This window comes from Vanessa tameamea, chromosome 14 (assembly GCF_037043105.1).
Source record: "Vanessa tameamea isolate UH-Manoa-2023 chromosome 14, ilVanTame1 primary haplotype, whole genome shotgun sequence".
Taxonomy (NCBI): domain Eukaryota; kingdom Metazoa; phylum Arthropoda; class Insecta; order Lepidoptera; family Nymphalidae; genus Vanessa; species Vanessa tameamea.
In genome coordinates, this window is record NC_087322.1 from 3,351,297 (window position 1) to 3,370,690 (window position 19,394).

Here is a 19,394-nt window from a genome sequence, read left to right on the forward strand (position 1 = left end):
GCAGTGGGCTGGCCACATTTGTCGTAGAACGGATAACCGTTGGGGAAAACGTGTTCTAGAGTGGAGATCGCGTCTCGGCAAACGTAGTGTAGGACGTCCTCAGGCACGGTGGAGTGACGATTTGCGCAAGACGGCTGGCAAGAGCTGGATGCGAGTTGCCGAAGAAAGACCCCAGTGGCGTGCATTTGGAGAGGCCTATGTCCAGCAGTGGACAAATATGGGCTGATGATGATGATGATGATGATGATAAAAAAACTGTTTCATTACTAGCGCAGTAATGAAACAGATGGCTAAATCCACGTTCAATATTATTTAGATTCATAAATTGTTTTTAAATTTAGAATTTAATAAATGTGATAAATAAAATATCAATAAAAACCTAAATAAGAAATCGTATCATAAAAAACACCATATAGAAATATCGATTGTTAAAAAATATATTCCGAGTCAAATTATCTCATTTGCAACCATTTGTTTTTCTGTAATATAATGCATAGGTCAACGCATATTTATTCACCATAAACTAACAAAAGTGTTACATCTTCATATAAATAAACGCAGGTTCTTAATTTAATCGTTGAATTTAAATAATGGATATAACAATTATGTTTATTTTTTCTCTATATTAACCTTTAGAAATTTATAAAGGATGCGTTATTTTAAAGATTACATATTAACAGTAACATTAATACAATAGATTAGCTGATTTTTAGCTGATAGTGAGCAAATAAAATGAAATAAAATGAATATGAAAAAGATTCAATGATTTTGGAAAATATTACAATAAGTTATTATTATAGTGTGATTTATGCAATAAAATAATAATTTAACTACCGAGTTATAAATTAAGCTTCTGGAACCAATATATATTAAGGTTTAGGTTTTAAGGACTTAAATCATCATTCACTATACATTCCGTTTAGTTGGGGTTGGCTCTGATCTGCATGAAGAAGTACTTGACAGAAGTACACCAGCAGCTTGCTTGCCGCTACTCTTCTTGGGAATGTTTTGCTAGTGATTGATTTTCCGACTCCATACTACCCGTCTTTGTGCTCAACCTACGCAAATGTCTCACAAAAAAAAACTCAAAATGAGTCATAATTATAGTCTCAAGTTACATACTATGCCGCAAACAGATCATCTACTGTAATTTAATTGAAACAAATAAAATAATAAAAACACGTTAAATCAAAATTCGACAAAGGTCTACCCGAGGACTTGCCCATAAGTAGAAGCGTATTCCATATCTATATACTATACTACGGATTAATCCTACTAGCAGAACTCTCTATGTACAGGTTTCCACCATCGTTTCATGACGACTTTTATCGCCGCTGGCCACCTGTGTACTTCTTGCTCCAGCGATTTTCTTACGTTAAGATCTATGTACTCTGTTTATTGGGTCATCTAGTTCAGTTCAGGAATTAAAATAAATGCGAACATGGAACGTATTTTAAATTAAATAAATTATTCTCCATCTCGGTAAGTGGTCAACTCTGGCAACAATTCAAACGTTGCAGCAAAACGTAAATTCCTTGTTATTTGTCACTATACTACTGCCTCTATACACTAGTATAGATAATAAATATATTTTATTATTTACTAATATATAGCATGTAGGTACATGTACCAGGATTAAGGACCCTTGGTTTTAAAAAAAGGGTTTTGGACCTTATTCCACTATACTGCTCCAATCCCCGTAGATGGATACTCATGTTATAAATTTTCATACGCATATATCACAATATTTTACATCACCACCCAACACGAAAAGTGGTAGTTGCTCGAAGTTGAATATGCAATTTCGCAATTGCTCAAGACTCTATCAGTCTAGACTTGTAATTGGCTAACTCAGGGTGAGTTAAACCGGAACCCATCAATACAAATGATTAATGTTTTGTAAAAGAAGAGAGCTGGTACCAATACGAATGAGCTAGCATAGAGCTCTATCACTAATTAACAGATTTACAGCCGTGGGACGATGAGTGGTCGGTACCGCACTAATCCAAACATATTGTTCGACACCAAAGTATATATTTTTGGAACATAAAATATAATTCCCGCGAAAGTTTATACCTTGTGTCACCGCGATGCTAGGAGGGTAAGTCATCAACATTTCAGCGTGCGGCTGCTGGAAGTCGACTCCGGTTGATTTATAAGTATTTTGATCTTGAAATTGTCTAGTCGTAGCTTATTTAAAATGTTCACGCTGATCGATGTATTTCTTTAGTTCCCTCATTTATGTGAGGTAATTCTTTACTCAACTATTCATGTAATAAAAACGCGAGAGAGCCGTGTGTGTAAATTAAATATATTTTTAAAATATTACTCAAGGGAGACGGAATGGGTACTGATGTGAAATACAAAATTATATATGATACATCCCTAACAAGAAACCGAGCTAGCCAATTCGATACACGTGGATTATCATAGGTTTCAGGTTTTAGTCTAGGGAATAATCGATAAATCGAGCCTATACATTTTTGGATGCATAAGATTTTTTTTATATGTTCACCAAATATTAGAAAATAGCTAAATAGATTTTAATAGATAAGCTTAATTCTGTTAAGGTCTCCCCCCCTCGGTTGCATAGATGTTTCTTTTACATGCGTACATATGACATACATTAAAAAAAACCACGACAAGCTGCTTTTATTAGACTATCATCATCATTATTATTTTCTGAGGCTTATAGATATTAAACATGATGCTTAAAAAAGACGTGAGTTAACGGTTAGATCGGATCGTTTGATTGGTTGACTAAGATTGCTACAAAATACACCAATTCTATTGATTATGATACACTTATATATAAATAGACATGTACATAATTATATTTTGGGTTTTTAACTAAGAGCAGTTTCAAACAGCTACTTTTTAAAACTAAACGATCTATCAGGATCAGTACAAAGGGCTCTACGTGTTTGTTTAAGGCACGAGAATGTAATACTACAAAATTCCTAACTCCAGACTATTACTGAGCATTTCTTAACAGAATCTTACAATCTGGACCCGGTATTTAAGCCTGAGACTTCATGCACATGTTAGGAAGTGAACAGTAGAAAAACTCTTCCTTTATCGACACGCAAATTAAATAACAAGCAACTTATTATTACTTTTATATGACGAGAACTAAGATTAAAACTCGAATAATAGTTTACAACAAATTACAAATTTATTTGGCATTTTAAAAGATCCCTATTTAATATTAACATAGTCGTAGTAAGAGAACCATTTGGCGCTACGCCCACTAAGACGTATGTGACAAAGACTGCGATGTTCGTTTATTGCCTGTAATCAATACCTGTGTTTAATCAACAGTTGTTATGTATAACGTATATGGAACATAATGGAATAAATATTTAAAATTAGAACTGAGAATATTACAAAAAAATAGAATTAAAAAAGGTTTAATCTGATCACGATTTTGTATACTATTTATTTTTAGTATATGTATAATAAGATGACGTTTAGACAATGAAAAAAGTATTTAATTTGTAAATGAAATCGTCGTGCTAAATACGGGAAGAGAAAAAGTGCCTATTTGATGCAATATTTCATTGAAATATTACGAGATTAAATCGGTATCGTCTTTACGTCATTCGGGGAGAGCAGCTAGTTAACGGATAAAATAATTGCAACAATTTTTTAATTAATTTTTATTTTTTTATGTTCTTAGTTATGTTCTTCTTTTTTAGCAAATAAACCACGAATAACATTTAATAAAATAAATTATTTATGATTTTAAGTTTTTTTCATAATGTGATCAGATTTGCACGGTCATCTAGATTAATTATTTGCTTCTTATTTGATTAACTTAATGAGTTTAATGGACTATGAGACAATTTCTCAGGCGACGAAAATTTTAAAGATGTTTATTGTAGATTTTTTATTTAATACGTTTATAAAAATATCTTTAGATACTTTGATCATTGTGTAATATAATTAATTATTTAAATAATCAATTATACACCATTACAGCCTTTTTTATTTTATTTTAATTCTGTTTCAATCAATATATTCCAAGAACTTTTTAATATTATAATTTATCGTTTTATAAAAAAGTATTTACAACTTCTTTATAATATTATGTTTCTTTAAGTATATATAAGCTGTAAGACGTAATTGATTTGAATTAAAACTTACTATATTTAGAAAAGTAATTAATCTATGTTACCTGTAACAAAATTAAACGAAGCGCTCATACCGCTGAAAAACACCAAACAAATTCACAACACAGCACATTCGAAAATCAATTTTCATCACAAAATATCACCAAGAAATCGTGACTAAAGGTCCGACGTACAAATTAAAAAAATATCGAAAATGTCAAATTGCGCGTTCGATTTTCAAATCGCTGTCAAGTCGCGCGTGCTGGCTGTCTGCGCGTGCGTCGGGCACTGCGTCCGCGCTGCATGGTTTGCGCACACGCTGCTATTGAACTTAGCTGAAGAGCTTTCGCAATTGTTTCACGATTTACGGCTGCACCGATAAAATGCTAATAGTGGTACCGTTACGATTATTTAGTCTTCACATAATGAACCTATAACGAGTTTTGCAAATTCAATACATTAAATAAATAATTATCTCAATTAATCCAGATTTCAATTGGTTTACGATAAAAAAAAACACAATAATAATATTAAAATTTGAATGAATTTAGTTAAATATTTTGTTTCATGGTAAATAATTTGTAATAATCGAATTAATCTTTAAGAACTACTAAATTGTAGATTTATCCGAATTCCTTAAAATTAATGCACGTTAAATTTAACGACATTTAATTAAATATTAAAAATAACCTAATATAAGAAAATAATTTTCGTTATAGATATTTTCAATCACGTTATGTAAGTAAGCTGCTTCAGATATAGCTTAGCTAAAGGAAGCTATTCAATAGAAGAAACTATCCAGACTTCTCAATATTTGAGCCGATAGGAAAAGCTTTGTAACTTTGAACCGTTATAAAAAAAATCCAAACAAAAGAAACTATAGGAAGAAATATTTCTAAAAAACTATGTATTGTAAACACTAACAAAATATATTATATGACTTCATACACAAGATTATATATATATTTAAAGTATGGAAAATAAAGAGTTTTAATGAGCGATAGGGTTTCATTATTTTGGTCTTGGTGGATTACCCAATAGCATTTCATTAAATTATGGTATTGATACATGTATACTAGCTGTAAGCTAGTAGGAATTGAACTGCATGAGATTGATCTAGACGATATTAACCTTTAAAGGAAACTATATTAATATATAATACCTTCTAGGTAAGATTTAGAAACAAAATGATAGTGAGTATCAGTAATCGACAAATTAAGTCAAATCAAAATATACTTTATCCAAGTAGGCTTTAAAGCATTTTTGGAGCGTCATTTTAAAGATTTGTAAACGTAAAGCTATCACCGGTTTGGAATGTAGATTCTTAAAGAACCGGTAAGAAACGCAATATTTGCTGTTTTCCAACATCTGAAATACAAAATTATGTCAGTTAAATAAAATCAAATTTATATATCTTTTCTGAAAATCAACCAGTATTAGCTCCACACATTTTTATCATCTGTATAATCTTGCATTAAGCAATATGCCTTTTTTAAAACCATTTCAATGTGCGTGACGCCAAAATCGATCGAAACTGTATTCTGAATACGTCGTAGTTTTAGGTTTAATTTAATTATGTTGGATGAATTCAAATATCCTTATTATTTATAACGCATATTTCGTAATTTAGTAAATGTAACAAAGAAATCTTTATTCGCAAAGGAGTTACACAGAACAATCAATCGGAATGTCCACGAACAGTTTATTATACAATACTCAATGAGTTTCGTGATATTACTCCACATCTTGTAAACGTTGCACGACGAGTTGAACGCGGGATTATTCTAAGACTAAATATTGATTTGCAAGTAAAACGCACAAATTGTACCCTTTTTAAATACCCATTGTTTAAATACGGTCCAGAGCAGACCTGGGGTATTATACTTGATCACATTGTCTAACCGCTTATTATTTTAGTGTTTAGCGATTTGAGAGTTCACTGTTTCGTCATAAGGTTTGTTTTTGTTTGTGCATCAGATCTGTTTGCTTTGAATATTTGCACTTGGCTTGTAAGTTTTGTAATTGTTTCGAGCCACCGCTTTTATAAATTGAATGTGTAAGTTTTAAACAAATAGACGTGTGAGCTGTCTACTAATATGCAAATGCAGTTATACTCCAGTGACGATAGGGATGTTATGCACAGTTGCAGGAGTTCTGTAGATGCGGATTTGATTTTCAATTGATCCAGACTGGTGATTTGTAACTCTCCCAACTATTGATAAAATCTTTAATTAAAAGATGGTGATGAAGATTAAAAGAAGTGATTGACGGTGAAGAAAAACAACCACCAATCCGCAATGGAGCAGCGTGAAGGAAGCAGCTTCTAACCTCCTCCAAATGTTCGTTCATTCATTCTCTTCACATGTAGTACTTAATGTTCACTGTTCCAGCATTAAGCTCGCTTTTATCGCGACTCCGCTTACGTTTTAGGGGATAGGTTTAAAAAAACCCTATGCTTACTCCTCCCTTCGTAAATTATGTCAAATTTGGTTCCGTTGTTTGGCCGTGAAAGACTAACGGACAGACAGTTACTTTCGCATTCATAATATTGGTATAGATATAAATAAAAATATACCTATGTAATTTCAGTACCTACATATGAACATTTTGTATTGTGCAACAATATATGAAATTAATAAAAAAATGTGATTAATTTCGATTAAAGTAATTTACACAGAAAGTTGTAATTTATTGATTTAAGTATGATATTTTACTCTATAACAGACAATTTATTATTAATATGATCAGTTATTTCTCATGAATTATTTGTTCTCACGAACCCTGAATTACTTATCTAATCGTATTACACTAATATGGTTCGGCGGCACTTTGTAATCGTTATCGTAATCGGTCATACACCAGATATTACAGAGTATTACGAAAATCCATGCTGAATGTGTAATTTACTAATTTAATCTGTCATGTTACATGTTTACATACAGACAGATTTCCCTAGCAAAATCATAGTTAGCAAAAGGACCCAGTTTCGTTCGCATGTCGTAATAACCGTTATGATGTGTGGTACAAATTTTATTTCTATGAATATATTTTCCACCAACTTTAAGTCCATAGTCCTGTGTGAGAAAACTTCATCGCAAACAAAATAAAACACTGTCACTACGGGTTATGTAATTTTTGCCAATTTCTTGTGACTTAATTTTATAATTTACTAGTTACTTCACGCGGCTTCTACCGTTTCCGTCCAACCGCGATGTTTGGTCAGGCTATGTTCTTTTCAGTACCCCTGACTAATTTAATTATGATTGGTTAAGTGGTTAAAATGTAACGTAAAAAAATAACTCGCTTTATCATTTATGATAAGAATTATGTATATATATATAGTATAACTTCTTGAAATATCCGAAATATTTCTGGTAAAGGTCGTATAACAACAGTTTTATTTTTATAAACCAGAGTGGTGTTTTACATACTAACAAAAAGTTATTTAACTATCGACATTAACACAAATCGCCTTTCGCTTACATATTTCGTCGCTATTTGACAATATCTAATGTATTGATACCTACTTGTTGAATTTGACACACTCACTCGCCTCAGAGCGATTCAGTGTGTAATATGAATTATTCATTTTCGTATGAAGGATCGCCATGTAATGGCCGATGTATGAAATTCTTTGATGCTATCTCGAGATTTGTTATACTTAAGCGGTATTTACATGCTGTATTCGAAACTAATGAAGCCGGGAATAAAATATATTTAAACGAGATCGTCACAACGCATGGTAGTTATTGTACGTACGTTAAGTACGTTTAAGCTTTTGCAATTATGAATATGTAAATGTTTTTATACAGTAGTGCGCCACTGAAGGTATTTTATTTATTTACTATCAATCTTTTAACAGCGGACTGTATACAAGATATTACAGAGTACTTGTGTGTTTAAGCACAGGTGCACTCTCATAGACTGATGGGATGTCAAAACTGTTTTTGTACGCTGAGATGGCTATCGCTGCCTTAATTAGAGGATACCCCTGAAACTCCTCATTAAAACAATGTAGCAGAAAAGTCCGCGATAGTATCGGTCTATCTTTTAAGGTATATCTTGTATATACTCATAAAACTTTTTTTATCTATTAAAGATTAGTAAATAGGTTGGAGGCAATTTTAATTCATACCTTATCTTAGGCATTTAATATAGATTAAAATGGTTTTTTAAATTATATATTTCGAATTAATAATTTAGATAATAATTTTAATGATACTATTTATTTCAAAATCACATGCAACCAAAAAAATCGTTCACTGCGAAACTGCTGGTCGGTTAACTGGCTGTTATAATAAAATTTTAACCTTGGTAGTTTAAATTAGCCAAATTTGAATCTATATGCTGTAGACAAATGGTGACCTAAGTTCCACAATAGAAATACGATTTAACCAATTTTTGTTTAACTCAAATTTCTCATTTATATTATTTACTTATAAAACTAATCTTAAATCATTTATTACAAGAGAACTACAATAAACGTGCCAGCTTTATTATTTTGGTGTATATGACAGCTACGATTGACATTCGCAAAACGTCATACTTTACTAGTGTGTGTGTAGGTACTTAGTGACCAACTTTTGCCCACAATTTTATCGAATCTCAGCGTTAGCAGTTTATAAATAATCAAAGAAACTAATATACTTTATTAAATAAATGTATTTAAAAACATATTTTTTTCTACTCATATACTTTATCAGTAAATTGCATCGTTGCGAAGCGTGTATTATGTAATATTAACGGAATCCGCTCTATAAGTTTATATACTCGAATTGATGAACTAAAGTCTAGTTTAACAATTCTCTTTGTATGACAATCGGACTAATGTTATAGAGGACGAGTTGCAACGCTATCTAGTGAAGATTAACAACAAAGTATAAAAAAAGCCTTCTCCATAAAAAAAGAACACATACATATGCCCACTTTCATGATGAGCAGTCAAGAGATATTGAAATAACATCAAATGTCAAACACAATATCCTATTTTATTTTATACTAGCTTTCGTCCGCGTGGAAGGTAGGGGGGAAGGGGGTTTATGCGAAGCCCTTGTTAAGTTAAGGGTATAGGCTATTTCAAATTTCGCTCAAATCTGTCCATAAATTTTTGCGTGATTGCGTAAAAAACACACAAACTTTCACATGTGTAATATTAGTAGGATGAGATTTGTGTAAGATGTTCTACATGATGACACAACTCGTTTACGATTCCCGGTAGTTATGTGTATCTAGTATTACGTGCTTACTTAAGTCATAGGATACTAGTCAAACATGTTCTGTTCATAGTGTTCTGACAGCAATGTATCGGCGGCTGTGTTCACGTCGACTACTACCAGTCAGTCGACATGACATGGTAGGCAGCCCTTTGCAGAACGTTTTGTAATCGTTTGCTTATTATCGATTTCTAATCAAACGGATATTCAGGACTTAAAACTGGACTTAATTATTTTTCCCTTTGGCGCGTGCAATTTTTAATTTAGCGAATTTTATACTTAATACGATAACTTTGTTTAACGACCTCCGTGGTCGAGTAGTATGTACACCGGTTTTCATGCGTACGCCACTCCGAGTTCGATTCCCGGCCGAGTCGATGTAGAAAATGTTCATTAGTTTTCTATGTTATCTTGGGTCTGGGTGTTTGTGGTAACGTCGTTACTTCTAATTTTTCATAACACAAGTGCTACTTGCATTGGGATCAGAGTAATGTATGTGATGTTGTCCAATATTTTTGTTTATTTATTTATATTGTTCGATTAAAATATATTCATATATGTATAAAGATAAATGTATATTAAACAAACTTTGATAAAATTACTTTTCAAGGATATCGTAAAAATTAAGAAAATCACACTATTAGATATTTAGTTTATTTAGATTAGTTTTTATTTTGAATAAAAATATTAATATCAATATAAATTTGTTTGTCCATTTTGTTAACTCAGTATTACCTAACTGGTTAACGGTTTCGGACACATTCGAACTTCCTTACAGTACCTTCTTTGTCAAATACATTTTTCACATTATTAAGAAAAATATTTCGAATTATATTCATTCTATATTATATGAAATGGTAAGAAACCGTTAATTTTCTTTCTGGGTATCAACTACCGCCAAGTTCATCGTTCAAAAAAAACAAACATTCGTATGTTTTTATAACGCTTCAACAAACAACTGTGGTTTTGAACTTATTTCTATTTTAACAATTATTATACAAACTCATTCAGTGCAGGGGTTGTAAACAATTTAATATTATACTTTTAATGATTAAAATAATAAATTGTCTAATTGTTTAATTATGTAAAAACATTATAACAGGTAATATTTTGATCTGGTATGAAGTTTATGCATTTCGATTTAGTCGTTTTTCAGTTAAATATTACAAAAAATCGTCTATTCACAAAAGTATTTTTTCTATTATCACAATTTTATAAGCCCTTCAACACATGAAACTGGTTGAATAATTAACAATTTTCTGTATTTTTACTCGGCTAAGCAACGGAACGTAATTGATTTTTAACGAGCAAAGTCGAACACAATAACTAGGTAATCTTAACCTTGCCTCCTAATAAGGTCTCTCATTAACTTAAACCGGGACTTAACTTTTATCAAACTGTTAAGTGCTTTTATAGAATTATGTTAGAAATTATTTATGTTATTTTTTTCAATAAATCTTAACGAATCGGTTTAAATTATTATTCGTGAACTGACCACGATAAATTATTTATTTCAATTTAGATTAAAGTAGGAAATCCTCATTAGCACAATTTCTTCATATTTATAATATTGTCCTAGATTAAAGCTATCACCAAATACTTTTTGATAAACAACCAATGTTAACAATTTCAGTTGCAAATCAATATCACCTACTAAAGGTTGGTTGGGTAGGCTACGACAATACCTCCGTTTGCGGAATGCTATAATGCACAAACAAAAATGTGTTGGAATATTATTAAACACATGTAAGTTTCTCCACCAAAATGAATAAACACCACAATTTAAGCACATAAAAATTCAATGGTGCTTGCCGGAATTCAAAGAGTGCGCTCTTCGGTTAATCTACTCGATCTAACCACTAGACCATTTCGGTATCAAATAATTTAAAATACTAATCTTTAAAAAAATAAAACTTTTACAAAATGTTGAGAACACCAGAATATCTTTATTTAATAACAATATATTTAACTCGCGGCAAAGTCAATGTACTATAATTCTAGTGTTATGGAAACGTTTACTGTTATTTACATAACCTTAAATTAAACAATATAAATACGCTCGTAATTGTTAGAAAGTGGTTGTACACTTAGTAGCAGGTTAAATATAAAATAGTTTCCAGTGAATATTATAATTTATACATAAGTATAATTAAATTATAAATGTATAATAATTAAAAGATAAAAGCCAAATATAGAAAATACTTTCCACGTAATAAATTTATGCAACCATTATTGTTTTTTTCTGAAATCAATCCACCAATGCTTTAGTTACGAAAGCATTACAATAACATTGCATATATTAATTATTATTTAAATTTTTAAACTGTATGCGTGTGTGCGTGAGTTAAATATGACAAGTCCTTACATACTAATAACGACTATTTCTTGTTTGAGCTTGTGCTACGAGTGGAAACGGCTTTAGCTCAAGGGTCAAGATCGAATAATTAGGTATTCGTCATTATCATATCTAGGCCTAATACCGCTAAGCAATCGAGGCTAAGCTATGGAAGCAAACATCTTAAAGTCATCGAGACGTGCCTTAGTGCAATGGATTTGTTTTAAGTGTTTGTTAATGGCATAGTAATATAAATGTAGAAACTTAATTTGCAAGTACTTATAATCGCTTTCTAGAAAAATATTTAAAAAAAAATAACAAGCAGTCGAAATCATTATAATTATTGCGCTAAGTAGTCTTAAAATCAATAAAATTGTAAATTAAATTATCAGGTCTACGCGATACATGAAACACGATTTTATTTACGAATAATTGTGGGCTACTATTTCGCAATACAGATACGAATTAAAAAAAAAAGATAATATGAAAGCCCTACAACGCATATATTTTGCCAAAAAAAAAATGCCAGGTTCACTCAGAATCATGTAAAAATTATTATGATATCCAATATACCCAACTCTGTTTATACATTTAAAGTTATGGTGTAATAAAGAAACTAACATACATACATACATATTACCTGAATATATTAAACATGAAATTTTTGGGGAATTTGAAAAAGTGTCCGTGACTTGGTACAGAAATGTTATATGGCTTACAAAATATTTGATGAGTTTATAAATATTCCAAAAATGACAGAGTTATGTTCGCCTGCCCTGATGATAACAACTAGCCATCTGTGCAGAATATATGAAATAGAGAGATTCAAACTCAGGACTCGGATCGGTAGCCTTACATCAATATTATATATAGTCACAGTAACATTGATCACTTTAATAGAATCAGTCATAATTATTGTATGTACACGAGACGTAATAATAATAATAATAAGCTTATAACGCCAAGATTGCGACTACTTAAAGTCAATAAATCCTTCTTGGGGCAAGGTATCCGTTTCTATAATAAAATTCCGCAGAAATTTTTAAGTTTTCCGATTCATAAATTCAAATCATTTGTAAAAAATGCATTAAGTAAAAAAGCATAAAATGGCTTTTAAGCACAATTAAAATATTTAAATTACAGGAAACACCAGCTTGTTCAGATCATAAATGCATACATTTTTTGCTTAAATTTTAGCAAATATTTAAAACTGAATCGCATTTCTGATTCTCTAGGCGAGAATTGAACCTGCTGTCGTTTACCAGTACAGGCAATACATTTTATTGAATCAATATTTTCTGTATGAAGCAAAATTGTCTCCAACGATTACTTTTGTATCATACATGTACTACGAATGCCTATTACTAATGTAGTAAACATTTTTACTCACACAACACAGTCAAAATCTATACATCGATTTTGACTATAAATTCAAAAACAAAACACAAAATGTACAAATAAAAATAATTTTAACAGTAAAAATTCAATGAAATATTTGCAATTTTATGGGTGTTTTATTGTAAAACCAAATAAAACATAATGGCGGACGACCGAAAATTTTAAACACAGAGACAACATCGATCAACATTCAGCTATTTGTCACTGAACCGAGATTTACGTGCCCACCGCCAAGATCAAAGGTAGCGCTCGGTCCTACGAACAAAATCAAAGCATTAAGTTTTAAATGCCGCACACGTAAAAATAAATAAGGGTGAGTTCAAACTACACTGCTGAACAGCTACGAACGCTGGCGACAATATGCCATACTCTTCTATGCGTATACCTATTTATTTCTGTTATGTTTTTTTGTACTACTTATGGAAAAAAAATTGAAAGCAAGAAGAATATACATATATTTATCAAATTTCTGTGTAAAATAAAGCAATGAATACAATATGCTATATTGAAAACAACACGAGTAATAATAACACACTTAATATAAACAAAATAATAATCACAAATATCATTTTTTCCTTTGTAATGTAATTTTTTATGCATAAATATTTTGCATAATTTTTTTATGCATAATTATTATGTAACAATCTGTTAGAAGAGTTGCCTTTTATGATAAGACAAGTGTATCTTCAATGAAGTTTGTGAGCCTAAGGTGAGTTTTCTTGTGCTTCTTTGTATTTATAATTCATATCGCACTGAATAAAGTGAATGAAAACATCGTCACGTAAACTTTATTCGTTGGATAAAATAATCATATTATAGAAGTCATATATTCATGACAGTCTATCGATCAACCGCCATTAGAGTATTATTGTCTTCAAATCTATCCTTAAGAAGAGAGTAAGTCTTTGACCAGCAGTAGAACATTAGTGGGCTACCCAAATAAGTTTAATTTTATTTTGAATATGAATCGTGTAGTTTGTAAGCACCCTTACTCACTTCTACAACACTGGACGTGACGTGATTGTAAGCGGTCGCATTTTTATTTATTATGGATTAGTTAGTAATGTTTTGATTTTATTTTAGACGCCGTTTTCTACTCCTCGGTAAGATTAAGCTGGAATTTTTAAGAAACCAGTTAAAGCCGACTAATTTAGAATATTCGGAATACGATACACGTGTTATTATTGCGCACAGTAACAGATATCGAAGGAATTTTAACGATTTTTATATCAAATAATATATTTTGTCTATACATATTATGCCAACAATATGTTTTTTATAGTAAAATTGTATTGGATGCAAGAAATATCTTTAAGAGGAATTAATTTTAGAAGACGTTCATAAAGAAGGAAGTGAAATTTCATTTTTCAAAAATGACACTTTGTTTATCTGTATGTTCATCACATTAAAAAACTACGACATTAGTATTATTACCAAGCATTTACACTAATTTATATATTAGTAAATTTTCAACGATCTAAAGCCAACATCGTAGTAGATATTGCATAGACGTATTTGCATACTGAGACGTACTATATTTACTCACTTCCGTCATAATTTGTAGGATAAGTTGACGCTAACTGTTTTTTTTTTTTAATATTTAGGAACATCATATAATACAAAACAATGTAACATCCTGTAAATCTTAAGCTAAGGCGTCCTCTCTTGAGGAGTGAGATTATTCCACTACCATACACAGGGCTAGGTTTAGAAGTACCTCTCGCGCAGAAAAGTTTGGAGGAATTACTTACATAACATAACATAATCAGCCTGTAAATTTCCCACTGCTGGGCTAAGGCTTCCTCTCCCGTTGAGGAGAAGGTATGGAGCATATTCCACCACGCTGCTCCAATGCGGGTTGGTGGAATACACATGTGGCAGAATTTCGTTGAAATTAGACACATGCAGGTTTCCTCACGATGTTTTCCTTCACCGCCGAGCACGAGACGAATTATAAACACAAATTAAGCACATGAAAATTCAGTGGTGCCTGCCTGGGTTTGAACCCGAAATCATCGGTTAAGATGCACGCGTTCTAACCACTGGGCCATCTCGGCTCTTTTTAAATTACTTACCTTAATTATTTTCCAAATAAATTGTTAATTTTTTTTCTCAGTTATGTATTTTAATAATACTACAGATCAAATTTAGTTATTTTAACAAACATGGAGTAACATAGATAGTGAATAGTAGGAGAATTATACTTACTTGTATTTTATTGTATATTCATAGATACTATATAAAAGGAATTTCTCGTCGGAATTTTAATGTTTATTGTTTTAGAAATCCCTATTTTGGAGGCCCTACCGGATGTAGACCTACCATAAATCCCTGACACCACATCAATGCAGATGGGTCGATAGATGCAAATATGGCAAATTTTCAAATGACACATCAGTTTCCTCATGATGATTCCTACAACGCCAAGCAAAAGAAGAAACTCAATTTGAGCACATGAAACACATAAGCACACGGCTATCAAGACTCTCAATATTTTCTCATAATTACTCAATTTATCTTTTTTTTTTTATATTCCTAGTATATTTATTGCATACATAATATATCTACATAAGTGTTAAACTGTTGTTTTCAGCTATGCCCGTCCTTTTTATTTTATTCATAAAAAAGACAACTTATTTCAAAGCTTGAATTTTATTTAGGTTTTCCATATTGAAAATTCGCTGGCATTAAATTGAGTAAGTATTGAAGAAAATTTAATTTAAAAAAAAAAGATATCCTTATCAGAGTTCATTCACCCCAACCCGAATCTACTCATTCCTTCACAAAAAGTGAAAGGCGATACATTTAACAACTATAATTTGCCCTCAACCGACGTTGCCAATTGGCGTATTAAGTTGCACACGCGATCTGCCGACAAAGACCGAGAAAAAACATATGACATAATAGATTACAAAGATATTAAAACCTAGATGAGACTTAATAAAGGTGTTTCAATTTAGATCTGAATTATTAAAATCTGGACATTGTTATTATAAAACCGTAATGTCGTGTCAAATTAAACTTTAATAACAGGTGACGTAAAAAAATACCAAGATTATTTTCGCGATCATTATATATAATAAAAAATATTTAATAAAAAAACATCGGGCTAACCTTGAGAAAAATTAAAATATAATATAATTGTTAAACAATTAGTAATTTACACAGTTCTATTTATATAATGTATAGTTCTAATCTTATATATTAATAGCGTAAGCCGATTTTTGTCCCAGTGATTATGGGAAGATGCATATAAAAAATCGGTTATGGTCACATTTTGAAGAGCTCCAGCCAGTAGATGAGCAGAAAATTAAAGAGGATTCTTGATTGCAATTTACTAAAATTTTACGATTTAACAAAGAATTAATTTTAGAGAGCGGAAAAAAGTTACTGGCCAGTTAGAGACTGGCACTACGGCTTTAAAAGAAAAAGAAATGAAAAACGTAACCAAAATTAAAGTAAATGTTTTCGACATACTCAAATTCTAACTGAACTAATGTATAGTATTTGATATTAAAACATTAATGTAAACGAGTTTTCATAATATTGGCGAAATTCCTAAAAAAAATATTTTGTATAAACGCTAAGTTTCACGGGAGACCCACTATTATTAATAACAAGTGTACATTATTTACTCAATAATTTAACTAAAATAAATCAAAAGAAAATCAGAATACATACTAAATAATATACTTGATCCATTTAAAAAACACAATAATCAGATAATACTACAGAAGGTTAAAATTATATTTTATTTATTGAAAATCTGAAATATCGGAAAATGTCGTTGGCATTGAAGAAAACAAAGACAACGAAATAATTACATATATTTGTATATAATAGTAATTAATATCAATAATAATAATATTTACAAAATATTTCCTACATAAATATCACTTCCAGATTTATTATACGACTGTAAAAAGTATATAAAAAGGTTCCTGTTAACTGACGGTAAACTTCCATTCAATTCATTCAATTCTGAAATAGCAAATCCCTATACGACGCAAGCTCTGACCGTGGCAGACATCCAATCACCTAAACCCGTTTGGTTCGTAACGAAATTATTTCCACATCAAATAAATACTCTCGATCAACATTTAAATAATAACATTAAATGAGATTCCTTGAAGTTACTAGCAATAAATTGAAAGGATTTATTTAAACCCAAAATGGCTGAACTATTTCCATAAATAAAGGGAATTATGATACAAGTTTTTTTTTTACATATTTATTAAATGGTATCGGAATAAAATAATTTAGAAGATTAATTAAATGTATAGGGTCCCAACAGCTTGAAATTACATTGAGAACAATACTTAGTGGTAGGGCAAGGGCGTCTGGCTACTCAGATCACCACCTCATCACTTATTCTACCACTTTTCCGGTACCGCAATTCCGGTTTAAAGAATGAGTGACAAGCACAAGGAATATAACTTCTTAGTAATCAAGGTTGATGGCGCAATGGCGAAGTAAGAAATAGTTTGCATTTTATACAACATCAATGTCTTTTGGCGGTGGTGCATGCTTACCGTCGCCTGGACCATTTACAAGTCCGTCTACATATAAATAATTTAAAAACAGGATATAAATTTGTAAGTAGTTATTTTTTTGCACGAAAATTCATTAGTCAATAACAATGTACTGATAAATATTCTGTACACAAATTGAACGCATTTTTATCATCTACTATACATACATATATCATTTTTATCGGACAATATACTTTATCTATTTATTACTTTATAAAACATGCTTTTATATATATAAATTAATCAATTAATTTAAATCTAAGAAGTTTTGAGTATATATATATTTTTTTATTTGAACCAGCAAGCACTGGTAAAATAGAATTCAGAGGAGATCATGTATATACTTACAACTATAAATAGATGATAGACTTTGTATCTGTTCAGTAAGCTCACAGCTTGACCTTAGTTCTTCTCAAATAACACCTCTTATTATTCGTATTATTGTACGACGCATTCCATTCAGTTTAAAAATTGGTCTATCTTGTTACAATTCTTTGCAAACTTTTGTAAATTGACATGTCGCTTTGATATATCGAATAAACGATAAGTAATTATGGGAAAATTGGAAAGAAATTCGTGTTAAAAATATTGGTAATGATATTTACGGAATAGACTTTTGAAACTAATGTCTCCAAGGCTGGTGACAGGGCCGAAGCCTCCCTTAAACAGGGCTACAGCCACAGTAGGTTTCTAAATTATAAAATATTTCAATTCCGACGAAGAAACACATTTAATGAAGTATGTGTATGTAGATATAGTAAAATACAATTATACTTCCTGTATAACTTACTATATATGATCTTACTACCGAGAAGGATCAGCAAGAAACCGAGAAGCTTTATTTTAATAATAGGTACATTCGCATTGGCAACCTATACACTGCCATTTATCAATTGGAATCAAAACATTATTTAGAGCTGTCTGACCTTCAAATAGGTTTCAAATAGATACTTGTTCACGAAATTTTTAAATGTTATAAATGCTCCACGGATAAAATAATTTGAAAGAATGTAAATATTAAAGATGCGACTGTAACATGAACATGAGGCGGGGGCATTTTTGTTAGATTTTTAAATTTACTTATAATCTTTATTGATTCATACAATACATCAACAAATTAATTAAATAAAATCTTAGTATTCATACTTGAAAAACTTGTTTAGAAGAATTTCATCTTTCTTTTATGCATCTGATTGCAGTAAAATATTACACACCAATGCATCACACTAATGCTGCATTTTGATTGATACTTTTGTTGATCCGCAGATTCAGGCTAATACTACTATAGAATAAACAATAAATTTAGTATATATTATTTGTGCCAACATATTTAAAGTTGGTCTAATGATATGCTTTTCAGCATTAGACTGTGCCGTATTTTCTTCTATAACAGTTAATACCGTGTGTATTGGTCGTTCAAATATATCGTACAATTCGATTGCAAATCAAACACCCTACATACTTTCAAGAATGTGGCTGTTATACGTCTATCGTCCTTGGCTAATTTAGCAATGCTAGGCCGCCTAGAGCACCGAACCGTTGTAAATCTTACCGGCGATGCGAATATTCGATTGGTACAAGTGATCTTAATGCAACATTCATTCTAATCATATTTATGTATTAAGCATTTAGCAAAATAATTATTAAAAAAATCGAACCTTTATTGTATGGACATGGATCCCATTATACGTGAAATAGGTTGATACGGTAAATAATTATTCGCTCATTTTACCTTTGCAAATTTCAGGATCTTTATATGATTCCAGTAACTGATCTCAACTAAATTTATATGATGGTCCCAGAT

The 19,394-nt window shown here is 30.9% G+C and overlaps 1 protein-coding gene across 2 annotated transcripts in view; it reads right to left on the bottom strand.

The window, feature by feature from the left end:
- Window positions 1-19,394, bottom strand: part of LOC113398603 (uncharacterized) — a 203,398-nt gene that overhangs the window by 103,502 nt on the left and 80,502 nt on the right. The window contains exon 1 of one of the 2 annotated variants that reach the window (XM_026637412.2): window positions 4,178-4,396. The exons of the other annotated variant lie outside the window; for it this stretch is intronic. The gene's annotated coding sequence lies outside the window, so the exon portion shown is untranslated. Of the gene's footprint in view, window positions 1-4,177; window positions 4,397-19,394 lie in introns of those variants that run through there. 2 annotated transcript variants of the gene reach the window in all.